This window comes from Harpia harpyja, chromosome 14 (assembly GCF_026419915.1).
Source record: "Harpia harpyja isolate bHarHar1 chromosome 14, bHarHar1 primary haplotype, whole genome shotgun sequence".
Lineage (NCBI taxonomy): Eukaryota > Metazoa > Chordata > Aves > Accipitriformes > Accipitridae > Harpia > Harpia harpyja.
The window spans coordinates 11,021,351-11,036,459 of NC_068953.1; the positions used below are offsets into that span (position 1 = coordinate 11,021,351).

General features: G+C 48.1%; 1 long non-coding RNA gene across 2 annotated transcripts in view; it reads left to right on the forward strand.

Annotated features, from left to right (window-relative positions):
* The window catches only part of LOC128151226 (uncharacterized), a 101,558-nt gene that overhangs the window by 72,393 nt on the left and 14,056 nt on the right, over positions 1 to 15,109 (forward strand). The window lies entirely within an intron of this gene.

Genomic DNA, 15,109 nt, shown 5'->3' on the forward strand with positions numbered 1-15,109 from the left:
GATTTCAATGCCTTGCCCGGTGCCTCATTGTCAGGTTTATTTTCAGTGACGCCAGTGGATATTTTTCCCCCCTCTGAACTAGGCTTTAAAAATACCAGGAATTGGGCCAGTGTTAATAAATGGCAGTTCTTTCACTTGGTGTACGAGGCATCGCCCCACCCTGCTGAGCCAGGGTCCTCATGGAAGGGGAGAAAAGGGAAAACTTGGTTCTCTCTCCTTTTCTTTTTTGTTCCCAGACCGCTGAGGCTCTGTGCTGGTTTGTGTTAGCTTTGAAGTGCTGTGTGGATCAATTGGCTTTTGACACTGCTCCTTGGGACGTATCGGCAGGCTTTGCTCTACCCTCTCTCCTGATGGTAGTATTTGTCAGGGGAGCCTCAGCCGCAGTTTCAAAACAGGGCCTGAACTGGACACGTCATCGCTGTCCTCTACATTTGGATGCTGTAACTAATGCAAAGAGGGAAACATATTGATGTCGTGGGATACACTTGATTAATCAATTGGTCAAGGTGGTGGCACAGAGGCTTTGTTGCCCCTTATAAGGTTGTTCCTTCCCCTTTCTTGTGTCACAACAAGGACGTTGTTGTGTTTTGCTGAATCCTTCCTTGCTTGGGGCCAGTCATTTATCAAAAGAGATTTCCATCTTGGACTAATAATTCATCTCTTATTGCAGCCCTCACTGCTCCGAGGGACCATTTGTTTCCTCTTATCACAGTCTAATTATTTGGTGAAGGAAAATTTCTGACTATCTTGGGGCCAGTGGCCGAGAGTTCAGGAGAACCTGGCTCCCAGGTAGGGACATGTTTGTGAGCGTGGGAGAGAGCTTTCCAGGGGGTCAGACCCCATCCGTGGGACTGCTCCTGTGGAAGGGAGGACAGTGTGGGAGTCCAGTGGATTCGACATGAAACGCAAAGTGTCTTCGGTTTAACTTTCCCTTTGTGCATCTTTCACAGACGAATGCTCCCACGTGCATCACACCCACTCATCTCCCACCACCCACTCTCTCGCTTTCTCACACACAGACACACTCACACTCTCACACATACTAATAAGAAATCCTGTAAATTATGTTTTTTGGTCTCCCCCTCCCCCCCTCCCCTGGAAAACTGGGAACAAAAAGAGAATAAGAATTTGTATTCGTATATACTTGGCCAGTGCTGGGATTATAGAAGGGAGGATGGGTGGATGGATGAACAAATAGTAATCACAGCAGCATAATTAATAATAATGACAGAAAGGCATCCTGCTCCTATTAATAGTGCATGCACAGCTTTAATCAGCTCTATCCACCATCCGACAGGAGACTTTTAACTAAATCAATTGCTAGTTTCTATCAGAAAGGTTGTTCTGACCAGACTGATGGAGGGATCCCCTTGGTTCTTTATTTCAAAAAAGGAGAAATTATTAATTTATTATTAATTTCTGCATCTTTATCTGACTCAGGATAATTTCTTTCTTTTATTCAATGACCCCAGTGCAGCTCGGAGGCCGTGGAGGATGCGTCAGGGAGTTCTCCAGTTCCCTCTCCCCTGGCTGAGCTCTCCTCTGCTCCTCAATCTGCTGCCTCTTGAGCTCAGTGCAAAGATCTGAGATGGCCCTCGACAGCCAAGCTGGGGAGAGAACTATTAATAAGGGCAGCAGGGCTGTCTGCAGTCACTGTGCCACTGCTATCTTCCTACCATGCTCATTGCTTTATAAAGCATTTTGGAATCACCTGGAGCATGAGAGGTGCTCTATAAAATCAAACTCCATCTCAGTCTGTCTTGCAGCCATTCCCCTACTCCGAAAGCAGCAATAAATTCAGCTGGGCTAGTAACGGCTGGTTGTACCACTTCAGAAATTTTCTTTAAAGAGAAGTTCTAAAATTTCGTTGGTTTATTAAGCATATCATATGTATGAATTGTCAATTGATGTATTGCATGCAAAAGATACAGTGAATATAATAATAACCTTTCCCAACATTTCATTTTGAAGCCCCATTTACCTGAACCAAGCTGCTTCCAATAAATATTTCACAACATGTTTCTCCTCCACAAGTGCGCTTACAACTTATGAAGCAAACACAAATGTTTTAATTCTGACAAAATGAGCATCTTTCATGCACCAGCCTCTATTCAGCACATAGTTTCGTGGCTAAATGGCTTTCTGATTATCATGTCCCAGGATATTACTTCAACTGAAGTGATATGAAATGTCATTAAAAAGTAATGTTCCTCCGCTTTGACAATCATATTAGTAAACATTGGAGGGTCTGCAGGTTATATGTCAGGCAGGCCGACACTAATGGGTTTATTAACATATACAGTAGCACTTTGTCAAACCTCCTTGTTAATCTAAATTTTCAGGTGACAAACAGAAAGGGAGGGGGGGGAGCAAGAAGATGATATTTAAATACTGTTTAGGTTGGACCACAAGTTAAAAGAAGCCAGGAAAGCCTGAGCAAGGTCGGCCACTCCCTGGGCTGCTTCCCTGGACTCACCCAGCCCTCACTCCCAGGCGGGGGTCTTCTCCGAGCTGATGGGGAACATAGACACCTATCCTGGAGAAGAACAAGTGCAATGCATAGGAAAGGGCACAAATGGATTTGATTCAGCGTTGGGGCTGAATTGCTGCATCCCCATTTGAGCCGGCAGATTTACAGTACAGGAGCAGCCAGGGCTGGGGTCTGCTGGGCACTGTGGGAAAGTCAGGGTATCTGCATAGCAAACATAAGAGGGCAGATGGAGTTACAGGGACAAACGGGGTATCACAGGGATGTCAGGGTCCCAGGGACATCTACTCTGAAGTGCGTAAAGATATTTGTGCTACCTAAAAACTAATTCTGGGGGAGGATCCAGGCAATGTTGCTGCATAGCCTAGGCATGGCACTGAGTAATGGGGCTGTGTGGCTTTTTAGAGGTGATGGAGGGCTGAGACCAGATTTCCCCCAGGATTCAGGCAGAGGAAGGATGGACATCTGAGCTTGAGGCAGGGATGTGCTCTCTTGATGTCCCCAAAGGATGGGACAGGAATGGGGAGTGGAATTTCAGTTGCTGCTGCTGGGTTAACTGACACTGAGCCCAGCCCAGCCAGTATCTGGGCAGCAGCCCCGGCTGGCCTGCTGAGGGCAAAGGGGGCCACATGCTGCTGGGGGGGCTCTGGGCACCTTTGCAGAAGCCCCTGCAGTGGTGGTGATGCCAGCCAGTGGGTTTGGCTCCCAGGTGAGCAGCAGTGAGACACAGGCTGTGCTCTTGCTGCTCCCCACAGCAGTGATGGAGAACTGAATTTGGCCTGTGGAGAGTTACTTACCCAACAGCCTCAAATGCTTCCCTTTGGGATGCTAGCTAAATACCTATTTCCAGTTTTGTTCAAATAGCACCATCTGCTTGATGGGCCAGAAGCTCTTCCAGCACGTACCAGACAGAGGTGGCTGGAGGTGCAGAGCAAGCGAAATGGGGCTGTGGGGAGCTGCCCCGAGGGGATCCTTGGGGAAAACCTGTTTCCATGTGGGAAATGAATTGCATCCCTGCACCCACTGCCTCATTCTCCTGACTAGCAAGACTTTGGAAGGGGCGAGTAACAGCAGCGAAACTTTGTGTAGTGAAGCAGATTTCAGGGCTGCACAGATGCCTGGTTTGCTCTGGCACTGGGGAGAGGTGGCACTGCACCATGTCCTGGGCCCTGGTGGGGTGCTGGAGGTGGTCCAGGGTTCCCACGCATGTAGGGAATAGCACTGTGCCCTTGGACAACCCTACAACAACAAAGCGGTGTGTGCAGGGCTGGCTGCATTGCAAGGCCCTGCCCAAGTCCTTATAGCAAGGTGGGAGCCTTAAGGACACCACTGAGTTTGGGAAACAGGAGGCATCTGAGGTTTCAAATTGTTGAAGACAAACCCACCTCTCTCTCCTCAAATATCCTGGCTTAGAGAACCACAAGCTGTTTAAAATCAACTCCTGAGCTAGTTGAGAAAAAGGGAAGTCAGATGCTGAAATTTGGGCACATGGCCAGACTTCAGTCCCCAGGGACACATAAAGCCTGGAGGGATCTACTGGCACCTCTGGGTGCCCCAACACACACCGAGTCTTGGCTATTGGGGTCCGTCATGTATTTTTTTCCCTGCGGAGTGGGATGGTATGGGTCTATATGTGGCAGAGTTGTCAGGCATATTTGTAAGGGTGCTCTGAAGTGGCAGTTCCCCTTCTCCTTCTGAAAAAATAACCGGACTTGATAAGGCTGCTTGAAGGGACCACTGACTGCGGGGATCCCAGGGCTGTGTTCATTCTTTTGGTTCTGCATTAGGAGGAGATAACAGCTGAGTTGGGTGTTTCCTCGCGCCAACTCTGCGCTCGCTACGAGGTAAGTGAAGTCAATGACTTGCTGTGGTTTTTATTTTTTGAAGCTGGGAAGTGTAAGTACAGTGGGACCTATTCTTGTCCAAATGACTAAGCCTCCGCCAGCCTGGAGCTCTTCATCTTGGCAAACAGATGGTGCGTGGAGGAAAAGCGATGCTATTCATTGCGCTGAAAGGCCTTTGCTTTCTGGAGCGGCGCCTTAAAGGTACAATGGTTTGGTTTATCAGACTGAGCAGTACTGGGCTTTCAGGTGCCATAAAATAGGGCAGAGTTGCAACCGCAGCCTTGGACAGGTCCCGCCTCGAGGGGCCAGGAGGGATCTGTCTTCCGCTGGTGTAAGTTGGCCTCATGTGGCTGCGAAGAGCTCAGCCATGGGGCAGAGCAGTGGGGCTTGAGGATCCTTTGGGGCACGTTAAGGAGGAGACATCATTTGTCAGTCCAAGAGGGAGTCTCCTTTTCTGGAGCCACTCAAAGCCCCGTGTGCCCCGGAGCTTGGCAAGATGCACGTTCCTGGTGTGCAGATGCACCAGCCATGGTTGCTGTCTCTCGCCAACTCTCATCATTTTGGGAACTGGTTGAATTGCCAAGCTGAGACTGCAGCTGGGCCTGTGGCATGAGCGCCCTTTGCAGACAGGCATGGGGCAGCAGCCCTATGCCCACACAACCATGCATGGCAATTTCCACCCAGGCTGGGAAACCCACCTATTCCTTTCCCTGCCTGGCAGCACAACTTCTGGATCTGCATCCACCTTCTTCACCCTTTGAGCCACTTCATCAGCAGGTGAAACAGAGGCTCTGGGCAAGCCAGTGCCTCTGCTGCTGGGAGTAGCGCAGAGAAATTCAGGAGCGGAGTGGGGAATGTCATCCCAGAGAGCATCTCCTTCCCTGCTCCTCTCCCTCCAGCCTGCAACCTTCCCCTGCACTCATCTTTCCTCTGCACCTCCTCTTATGACTCCAAAAACAGGCTGGTTGTGCTGCCGTGACACGTGTACCTCTGACAGAGGAATGGGCCTTATAAGCCCTGGGAGTGGATCCTGTCAATCTGGTGGTTTCTACTTTGTTGGCAGATAATTACAGCACAGAAAGAAAAAGTATTTGCTAAAAGCAGGAACTTAATGAGGTTTATAAAGGACGCTTTGTCCAGGCAGCTACTGGAGTTAATAAAACTCACCCTGGGCTCTGTAAAGGTCTGTAGTGCTTAAAGTCTGAGTTTTGCTGTTGCCAGGCTGTCAATTTGGGGCTGGCATTCGTGAATACTGTCTAATACTCCACAGAGAGCTGTAGGGCTGCAAAGGGTAATGGGGACTCGAGGTTGTGCAGAAACAGCTCCTGAGCATCCCGGTTCACATGAAAGTTGGAGATGAACAGGCATGGCCGTTCTCGCGTGCTAGCCAAGGAGTTTGGCTGCTGATGAGCAGCACAATTTCAGACTGGTCAGGTCCATGTTTTGAGACAGCACTGCAAACTCCCAAAGATTTTCTGTTTTGGGGCCTCATTATTATTAAGTGCTTAGTGTGTTTGTCTTCATTTGATCTCTTCTAGCTTAAAAGGTCAGCAAGACTCAGTAGCAAAGCACTGTGAAGATGAAGAGTGGGTATGGATTTTTAATGCCACGCTGTCATCCCTGCTTGTGTGATCCCATTCCCGGTGCTGAGGTGGGACGTGACCACAGGGTGCGGGTGCTGACCAGCACCCACCTATCCAAAAATAGCTGTGGCCCCAAAGGTGCTCACTTGGTGCACCAGGAACTACTGCCTGCACTTGAAGCTGTTGGTTGTATCTGATGCTTACGATTTTTGAATTTCGCAGTATAACATAAAGGCAGTGGGAACCGAAGAGCTGCTGAATTGGTAGTTTATTTGGGGGAGGGAGTTTCTTCTCTTTTCTTGTCTTTTCTTCTTTCCTCCAGTAGCTGCAGTAGAAAAAAAAAAAGTTTAAAAAAAGGGAGGAAGGGCCTGGAGGCAACAGGTTAGAAAACAAATACCGGAAGAATGAGAACTGGAGTTATTTGGAGAGCAGAGTTATTTGCTTTGAGTCCAACCTCTATTTTTCCTCTGATTTTTTTTTTTTTAAGAAAATGAAAATAAAAAATTTTCTCAAAATAACCCCCTTTTTTTGTTTAAAAACTTTAGACAAACTTTTGGTGTTGCCTCTGCTCAGGATAGAGTTTGCAATTTAATAACCTTGTTATGTTACAAATCCTGAGACTTCGTGACTCCTGCAGTAGTCCATCTGCCAAGCAGAGAGCATTTCTTGACCTTTTAAAGAAAGCCAGAGATAATGAACCATTTGGACTGTAGGATGCCCTAGCTGCTTGGAATAAAATCAGCGTGGCTGTGAATTTTGGAGAGGAACAAACGTGCAGCTCTGAGCCAGCAGTGCGGGCTGAGAGTTCGCAGTGATCTCTGACTGCAGTAACAGCCATAAACTCCTTTAAAACAGTTAATAAATCAGAGGACATGGGCAGAGTGAGATCTAGGCTTCACAGGGGCTTTAGAAAGTGTCTTGAAAGGTCCAGAGAGGGAGGATTCGACTGGCTGCCATTGAGTTTGAGCTTGTAACCAGCAATTTTTTCTCCTTCAAAAATCTCATCAGCTCTTGAGAAATGCACATGCTGAAGAGGCTGATGTTTGTTAGGGGGAGCTGGATGTCAGAAGCTGCTTTCTCTGTTATTGACAGCATTGGAAATGTGCAGTGTGTGCCACACGTTTTGCATTGTGGATGTTGGAGGTGCAATGTTAAAAGATGTTGCTTTCATCAGTGTTTTCTGTGGTGAGTTTTAGTTCTCTGAAAATGGAAACCTGAAATATTGCAGCTTCACAGGTGTTGTCCCAGGTCAGGTGTCCTGTCTTAGGTTAGAAATGTTCCCTAGTGAGCACCGCTGGCCCATTAGTGAAAGGGCCCTTGTGCATCTCAGACAATGAGGCTGGGGAGTGGAGACCGAGCACCCAAACCGTCCTTCCCGTGGCCCACCACAGCAGCTCTTCAGATGGGCATCTCCTCACCTAACTCTGAAACTGCTGGCTCCAGCTCCCATGGGCTCAGCACTGCCAGGTAGGACGGTCGCTTAGTGCCATAATAAGCAATCACTGGCTCTGCCAGTCTCTGAGGGCTCCCACGGAGAACGAGAGGACCGTGGTTCTTTGGTCCATTCTGGAGACCAGCAGATGTTCATGGATGATCCTTTCTGCATTTGGCTCATCAGGTCTCTCCCACTGCCTGGGAATTTGCACCAGGGCTCTAATTTTCCTGCCTCCTGCGTGTGGTTGCTCATGCCAGTGCTCTCTGCTTAGCCCAAGTGGTTATGCTCTTTTCAGCCACTGGCTGAATTATTCTGTCCCTTTTCCTTGCATTTTCCATGGTATTTCCATCTTTGCAGCAAGCTTAGCACAGGAGCACCAAGCTCCTGCCTGGCTCTTCTCTTGCTCCGCCTGCTGCGGCTGGGTGATGTTCCCAGGTCCATGGTGTGGACCCAATTTGGCACTTGTGTACATGAACAGGGACGCACAGACACACACACACATGTGCACACGTGCAAACCTGGCACAGGATGGGGCTGGCAGGCTGGCACAGACTTTGCTTTCATGACCTCCTTTCCATCGCATCCAACTTGCTCTGTGGTTCCAGCAGAAAGGATGTAGAAAGCTTTTTGGGTGGAGCAGGAGAAGGGATGGCTAACGCGCTCCAGCCCTCGCCTTGCTGGTGCCATGGAGAAATGCATGATTAATTTGTTTAAAACATCACTGAGGATATGTGTGTTCTTCCCATGCCGTGAAACCAGAGCCAGAGCCTTGGTCTGTAATTCTTTTAGGGAAAGATGACATAGTTGGTCTTGATAAACCATTAGTTTAATGTTGATTAAACCATGGTTAAATTATTTACGTGTCTAGCTATTCATATGGTACATAAGGAATTTATTGTAATGGGATGGGTTGCCATGCCTGGTATTAAAAACTTGCTGTTGTGCTCACTAGCAACTAGCTGGCAAAAATAAACAAATAGGATGGTAGGGGAAGGACTTTCTACGTTACCACTGTAGTATAAATGGAGCTGTCATTTATACTGAAACAGCGTTAGTTTTATGGTGATTTTTAGACACAGATCTCATGTCATAGCCTGCTTTCCTGCCAAGGAAACACAGGCAGGCTTGCTCTCCTCTAATGGGGGTTCCCAAAGCATTGCAGAATGTGGCCACCGCCGTGGTGGTGGCGAAGAGCCAGGTAGGACGGTCGCTTAGTGCCATAATAAGCAATCATTTAGCTAAGGGAAACCTCCAAAGTCAACGCTTATAAGGAAAATCCCAGGACTGTTTTGGTGTCTGGCAGAGCAGATGAAACACCAGGCTGAAGGGATTTCTCTGAGAGGTCTTCCACTCTCCATACAGTATTTGCTTTTTTCCTTCAAAGCTGAAAAGCTTGGCACATGTATGATGCACCCCACACTATTGAAGACCTGTTTATACTGGTCACTGGAGGGTCTTCTTGTTGCCATCATCTCCAGGAATAAAACATGGACATTAGAAATGGATGTTCATGAGTCTGCCTTAATGCCCAGGCTGGTTTCAGACCCAGGGTCAAGGGTGGCTGGGTTAGAACAACACCCTCTGCGCCAGCGACCTGTGGAGGAGCACGTCGAGGGAGCGCTGCCTTTGCATTCACCTGTGTCTCCCTCCTTTGCCATGCAAAAGCTGAGGACAGGGAAGGAAGGAACAAATATCCTCCGGGGATGGCCTCAGCTCTGCCCCACTCTGAGGCTGCATGCAAAGCTGCTGCAGGGCTGGGCTGGGGAGGTGGGTGCTGGGGCCCCGTGGAGGGCAGGGAGGAGCTGGCACAGAGGAGGAGCAGGTGGGTGGAGAGGGACCACTTTCATCTGCTCTGCTAGCAAGCAGTTGAGGCGAAAGCTGGTCACAATGGGAGGGGTCCAGGCACATTTTAGGAAAAAATAAAATTACTTTTTTGTGGTATGATGAGTTAAGAGAAAGGATGATATGGTGTGTCAGAGAAAACGGTGAACCCCTGAGGTGGTCCCGCCTGCCCTGTGTTGCTCTGGTAGCCTCCAGGGAAAGCTTCAGAATTTTGACAAAGCCCCAAATTTGGAAATTTTGAAATGTTGTCACAGAGCCCTGTGCACTACCCTCCTCACTCGGAGGGGCTCCCACTGATGTTATGTTCCTAGGCTGTATTGGGGTGGTGCTGCTGGTGGAGGGGAGGCAATGAGCCCGGAGGGGTTGGGGCATGTCGGGGGGGGCGCCTCACCCCGGCGTGGCTCTGCCTCCATGGATTCCCAGGCCCGTGGTTTCTAACACTCTTCTTCAGGACACCGAGGCAGGCTGGGTATTGTTATGTTGTCCTTATTATTGATCTATAGACCGATAGATCCTGCTGGCCAGGTGAAGATCAACATCTTGGTATATATATGGGCCGTGGCTTGATTTCACCCAGCCTGGGTGGACTTGCTGGGTATCAGAAGGTGTTTCCTAAAGTCTGTGCTACTAAAAGAGTTTAGAGGGTCTGCTGGGGCCCCAGGGAGTGAATGACATCTTCTCATGCCCAGTGCTCATCTGGCAAGCTCAATATGCTCCTCAAGGTCATTTTTTAGGCCAGCCTTTCTTGGTGGTCACAGTCGGGACTCAAAGCCATGGCTTGCTCCAGCTGAGGGTCTCTACAGCTCCCTTGAGACTCGGGGGAGTCTCATCCCTGGGAGCTGGAGGTGCTGGGAGGAGGATTGAACTGGCTGGGGACCCTATGCCTCTTACAGCTCTCACCTGCCAGCTCTAAAGCCACAGGTTTAACTAAACTCCCACTAGTCTTGCTTTCCCACATGCTGTTCCCTGGCAAGAGGCTGAACACCAGTCAGGGTCTCTCCCATCACCTTACTTCAAATAGTGTTTCTTCCCCTCTGCCAGCGCTGAGTTTCTTTGCTTGCATCCCACTGGGATACAACTCCTGACCCCAGATCTCATACCCAAGTGCAGACAGCAAGAGCCGTAATCCTCTGGGGCCTGATATCGGGGTTTACAAAGCCCCATGTCTTCCTTTGGCCATCGCTGGCGGGTGGGAGGATGTTAACTCAGCTCCTGTGCGGATGCCTGTAATAGGAACGGTGCCTGGGGAGGCATTTGGTCCTTGTTAGCAGATGCTCGGTAGCTGTTTTGTCATTTTTCTTGTTTGTCATAAAAAATAAATACAGTTTAATAGATGATCTTACAGAGCAGGTTTTGGCAACAAAATAGACCGTGTCCCATTATAAACTTGATGTGTATAATTTAAAGCAAGATGGAATATAAAACCATTTCCAGCTCAGATGAGGGAGAGAGACACAGATTTAGGTCTTGATTGTGCTGAAATGAAAAACAGCACATTCTCGGATAGTGTATTAAATCAGGCATTCTGTTTTATGCAGTCCAAACTATAAACAGCCTTTTTCAGAATAATTAATCACATCATTTATTTTTCGGTTTGAAAAGTTTGGGGATGGGATTTCTTTCATTTCTTTGTGTATTTTTAGAGATACCGTATGCAAAAGAGCAGCCCTAAACACCACAGAAGATTATTTGGAGACCAGGGAGGACTTTAAGGGGATGTTCCTGTCAAAATCCCATCCATTAGCAGAGATTTAAGAAATGCCCTGAGGAGCCCTCGGGAATGCCATGTCTGATGGGGAAAGCTGGGCTCTGGAGCCAAGGCAAGGGACATGACACGGCAGTGGGAAGGTGAGTGGCAGAGGCAGCAATGCAGCCGGTGATGTGCTATCCATCTCTGCTTTCCCAGACCAGTGTTAAGAGCAGATTAGTGGGGACTGGGGATGTCTGTTAGCAGAGGATCCTCCTTGTCTGACCTGCTGGCCTGCAGTGTGCTCGCCTTCCATCCAATGCGGAAAACCTGCCCATTCTTCTTGCTTAAACTGGGCAGTTAATTCCCACTGGGATTAGAAACGGGACAGGTCTCCACTATCAGCACTGTCTCCGTCATCCTGCAGAGCTATGAGCAAGGGACCCAATGCCCCACCACTGTAAATCAGCACAGCTTTACTCGAGCTGGAAGAGGGATGCAGATTTCTGCCAAGGAAAGAGAGAGATCCAAAGCGCATTTCCTCCATCCTCCCGTTGCATAAAGCAACACTGCTCTTCTGGTTTTGGAGCGACGAGGCTGGCTTGCCTCGGTCTGCTCTGGCTGTTCAATTCTGACTTCAGCAGAGCCAGTGTAAATCCAAAACAGTTCTAGGGAAGTCAGTCAAGTTCCTGACTCAAGGCTAGAGGAGATAGGAAACTATTCACAGCTTGTATTTAGCTGTTGACGTTATATATAAAAAGCTGGCTGAATGCAGCAACAATGTGCTATAGGCAGGGCACTAATCTCTGTTGTTATTAAGTTTCCTGACATTTCCCATTATTAGAGCTTCTTTACAGTTGTTTATAGGACTGCAAAACTTTAATCTTTTAGGTTGAAAAACATCACCCATGTGCTATCCATGACACAGGTAGGGCTACCGGGTGAAATTTTGCTTTTTCTTGATTTTATCATGATCTAGGAAGCTGCACAAACCCCAGCTGTGTTAAAAATAGCAATCGATAAAGCTGTAAAGTCTCGCACCCCAGAGGAGTTCAAGCCAGCATTCCTCCTGCCTGAGCAACCCTCACTTGTGCCGTGCTGTACATGTGGGTACGGGTTTTAATATGTGATTACATGCTGCTTTCCCTATGGGACTCCACCGCCTCTCTCAGTTGGTAGGAGCTGTGCCGAGGTACGCCGGGGTGAAGGCAGGTCTAAGAGATGCAGTGGCAGAGGCAGGACCCCATCCCCTAGGGCCAGCAGCATCTCGTCTTAACCATGCTATGTGGAATTATCTACTCATCCCTGGCAATAAATAACCCACCAAGTCATATAGGAAACCTACCCTGCTTCTGTAGCAAGAGGCTATACACTAATGTGCATGTACAAGAAGGTAAACCAACCTTTTTTTGAGCTGGAAAGTGGCATGTTTTACTGGAAAACCAAACCAGTTTGCTTTGGCTGTGCTGCCGCCCATCCTCATGGCAGCTGTGCTCCTGCTGCCATTCCCTGGTTGGGAGACTTAATGCTGGAGGTGTTGTGGCAATATGTTGGAGCTGAAATGTATCGGCTTCATGCCAAAATAATTCACTTAGGGTTGTTTGGCTTTTTTTTTCCGATGAAAAATCAAAATTTCCTCTGCAAGATGAGACATGATTTCAGTAGGATGGGGGAGGATTGAGTGGTGGTGGTGCGGGAAGAGGAAATAACTTTCTTTAAAAAAAACACCCTAAAAATGACTTTTCCTTTGCAAAATAAATTTTATAACACATTTTTCTACCAGCCTTAATTTTGAACAGTATTAGCAGTTTGGTGCCAGCTCGATGAGTGCTGGAGCAGCTCACATTCCGGTAGAAAAGAGGTATAAATCCTAGCACCAAAACTGAGGCTGGCAATGGGCCTTTCTTGCTGGGACCCTGTGGAGTACCCCCTGTGCGGAGGCAGGAGAGGAGACCATCTCAGTGGGATCAGTGCACAAAGCTGTGGTCTTCTCACAGCTATATCAGAAATACAAATTCTGCAATGAACCATTCAAGCGTAGAAATGCATTTTGTCTATCAGATGGCTGATACAGTAGTTGTGTGAATAGACAGCTGGGTTAGTGATGGCATTAGATAACAATCTCATCTGGGGAGAAGTTGTTCCTAAAGGGTCTGATTTGGGCTTCCACACGATGTTGTGTTGCATCTGCTCAGGACTGGCCACCTACTGTCACCAAAGATGCATGTGGAGTTGCAGGACAGTGACTTACAGGGAAAGACGACCTTGCATTTTGGATGCAAGGCTTGAATTCAGTTCCTGGTTCTACACTACAGTTTCTTTTGCCCAAGTGTTGGTCTCCTTGTGCCACCAGCAAGGCATGGAGCCACCGTGGTGTCCAGGGATGGGACCTCCCTGGACCCGGTTGTATTTTATTAATAAGCCAAAAAAGACCTGCAGGCTTCGGATGCCATTGCAGCTGATGGACGGGGTCAGGGTGTGTGTGCATGCTCTGAGCCTCCATGAGCTCTGGCTGTTTGTCATCCCCAAACCCAAAGAGGAAAAGACATAATTTTCAGGACATAAAGAGCAGAAAAGGTTTCACTGCTCGCTGGTTTGCTTGAAGGAAATGGATCAATAACATTTGATACATAACTAAATAAAACCAAGCCAGACCCCAGCTCACTGGATCTTCAGGGATATATTTTGTGGCTGAAAAGGTGGCTTTTCTCCTTGGAAATGGCACTGTTTTCCCTGTTTTGTGGGTATTAAGGGAAAGAAATGGGAACTTTTCTTTTCTGTTATTCTTTCTGGTTTGATCTGGCCTTTGTCGAGTGACACCCTGAACGCTAGTTATCAGCACTCGACCTCCTGCCCCTGTTTGCAAGGCTGGTGCAGTTTCACTGTAGTTGCTTGTCCATGAGCAGATTTGATCCTGAGGAGTGATGGTGGATAGAAGATTTGCCGTTTGCTTCAGAGAAAGAACAGCTGGTGGTTCACTGCATTCCCAAGTGAAATTTGTGGGGAGAAAGGAGGAATTGAGCAGGTGTGTTCTGTCGAAAGCATTTTGTGAAACTGTAATTTTCCAGTTTGATATTTTTTGGTAGAGTTTTTCTATTTCTAGAAATATTTCATGGAGTTTTGGGCCACTGATTGGCTTTTCTCCACCACTGTAGTACTATTTTTCTCAATCAAAAAAACCTAATTTTCCTTTGGGTTGCTCCTTCTCAAAGTACTGCCCAGAGCATGGCCTCTCCTCCAACTGTGCAATGGCTGATGGAAAATGATGTCCTCTAGCTTCTATAGTGAGAAGGTCCTACACCTTTCTTGTACAACTGCTCCCATGGAGCTGTGAGAGGAGGATGGTTTGCCACCAGGTGAGATCTCTCTAACGTCGACAAACGTGACTGTCTTTTAGTGGATCTAGAGACATTCCCAGTGTGATGGAGCCTCCAACCTCTACCTCTCTGGCTAGCAGGACAGTTGCAGCTGAGCTCTGTCCCTGGGCACTGGCTCTGTGTCCTCCCCACCTCACCAGTGCCACACTAAGAGAGGTCAGCAGGGAGCTGAGCACTCCATGGTGATGGAGACCTCGTGTTTGTTTTTCCTTCTCACTGGCGAGCTATGCATCTCCTGAGGAGCAGCGCAGGAGCCAACAGCTGGTGGGAACTGAATGGCTGTGGTGAAGTAATGACAATCTCTGGCGTAGGAGCTCTGAGGAGCTCCTCTGTTATGTGCTCTGCCCCCAGAATGAGTAAATAAAAGCCTCCTCATTTATTTATGATGCAAATAGCAACTGTGCATTCAGCTCTAGGATTTGTTGATTATTTATTTAGAGCCTCTTGTCTCAGAGGCACTGGCTGTTTGCGTGCAGGAGGCATCTGTCTGGGTTGTTTACCCACAAATAGACATTTTGCTTAGGCTGTGGCTTCTAATGTTTTTGAAAGCCTGCTGTGGAAACGGAAATCCTTCTGGGGAGACACAGATCCCCTGGTCCTTCCTCTTCAGAGTCAGTTGCAGCAGCTCACGGTCCCACTAGCCCCTCTGAAAATCCCAGTTGCACTGTGTCCTGCCCCTGTGGAGCAGTTGAACACTGAGAAACTCTGGGCATGAATGTTTCTACTGTGATAGCACCAAAGAGTGATGGCTAAAATCTAGTTGCTGTATGACCTTAGCCTCAAAAAGCTAAAGGGAAAATGGGTAGGAGATGCATATAGGCAGGCATGAAAACAATGAGACAGTATTTGGCCT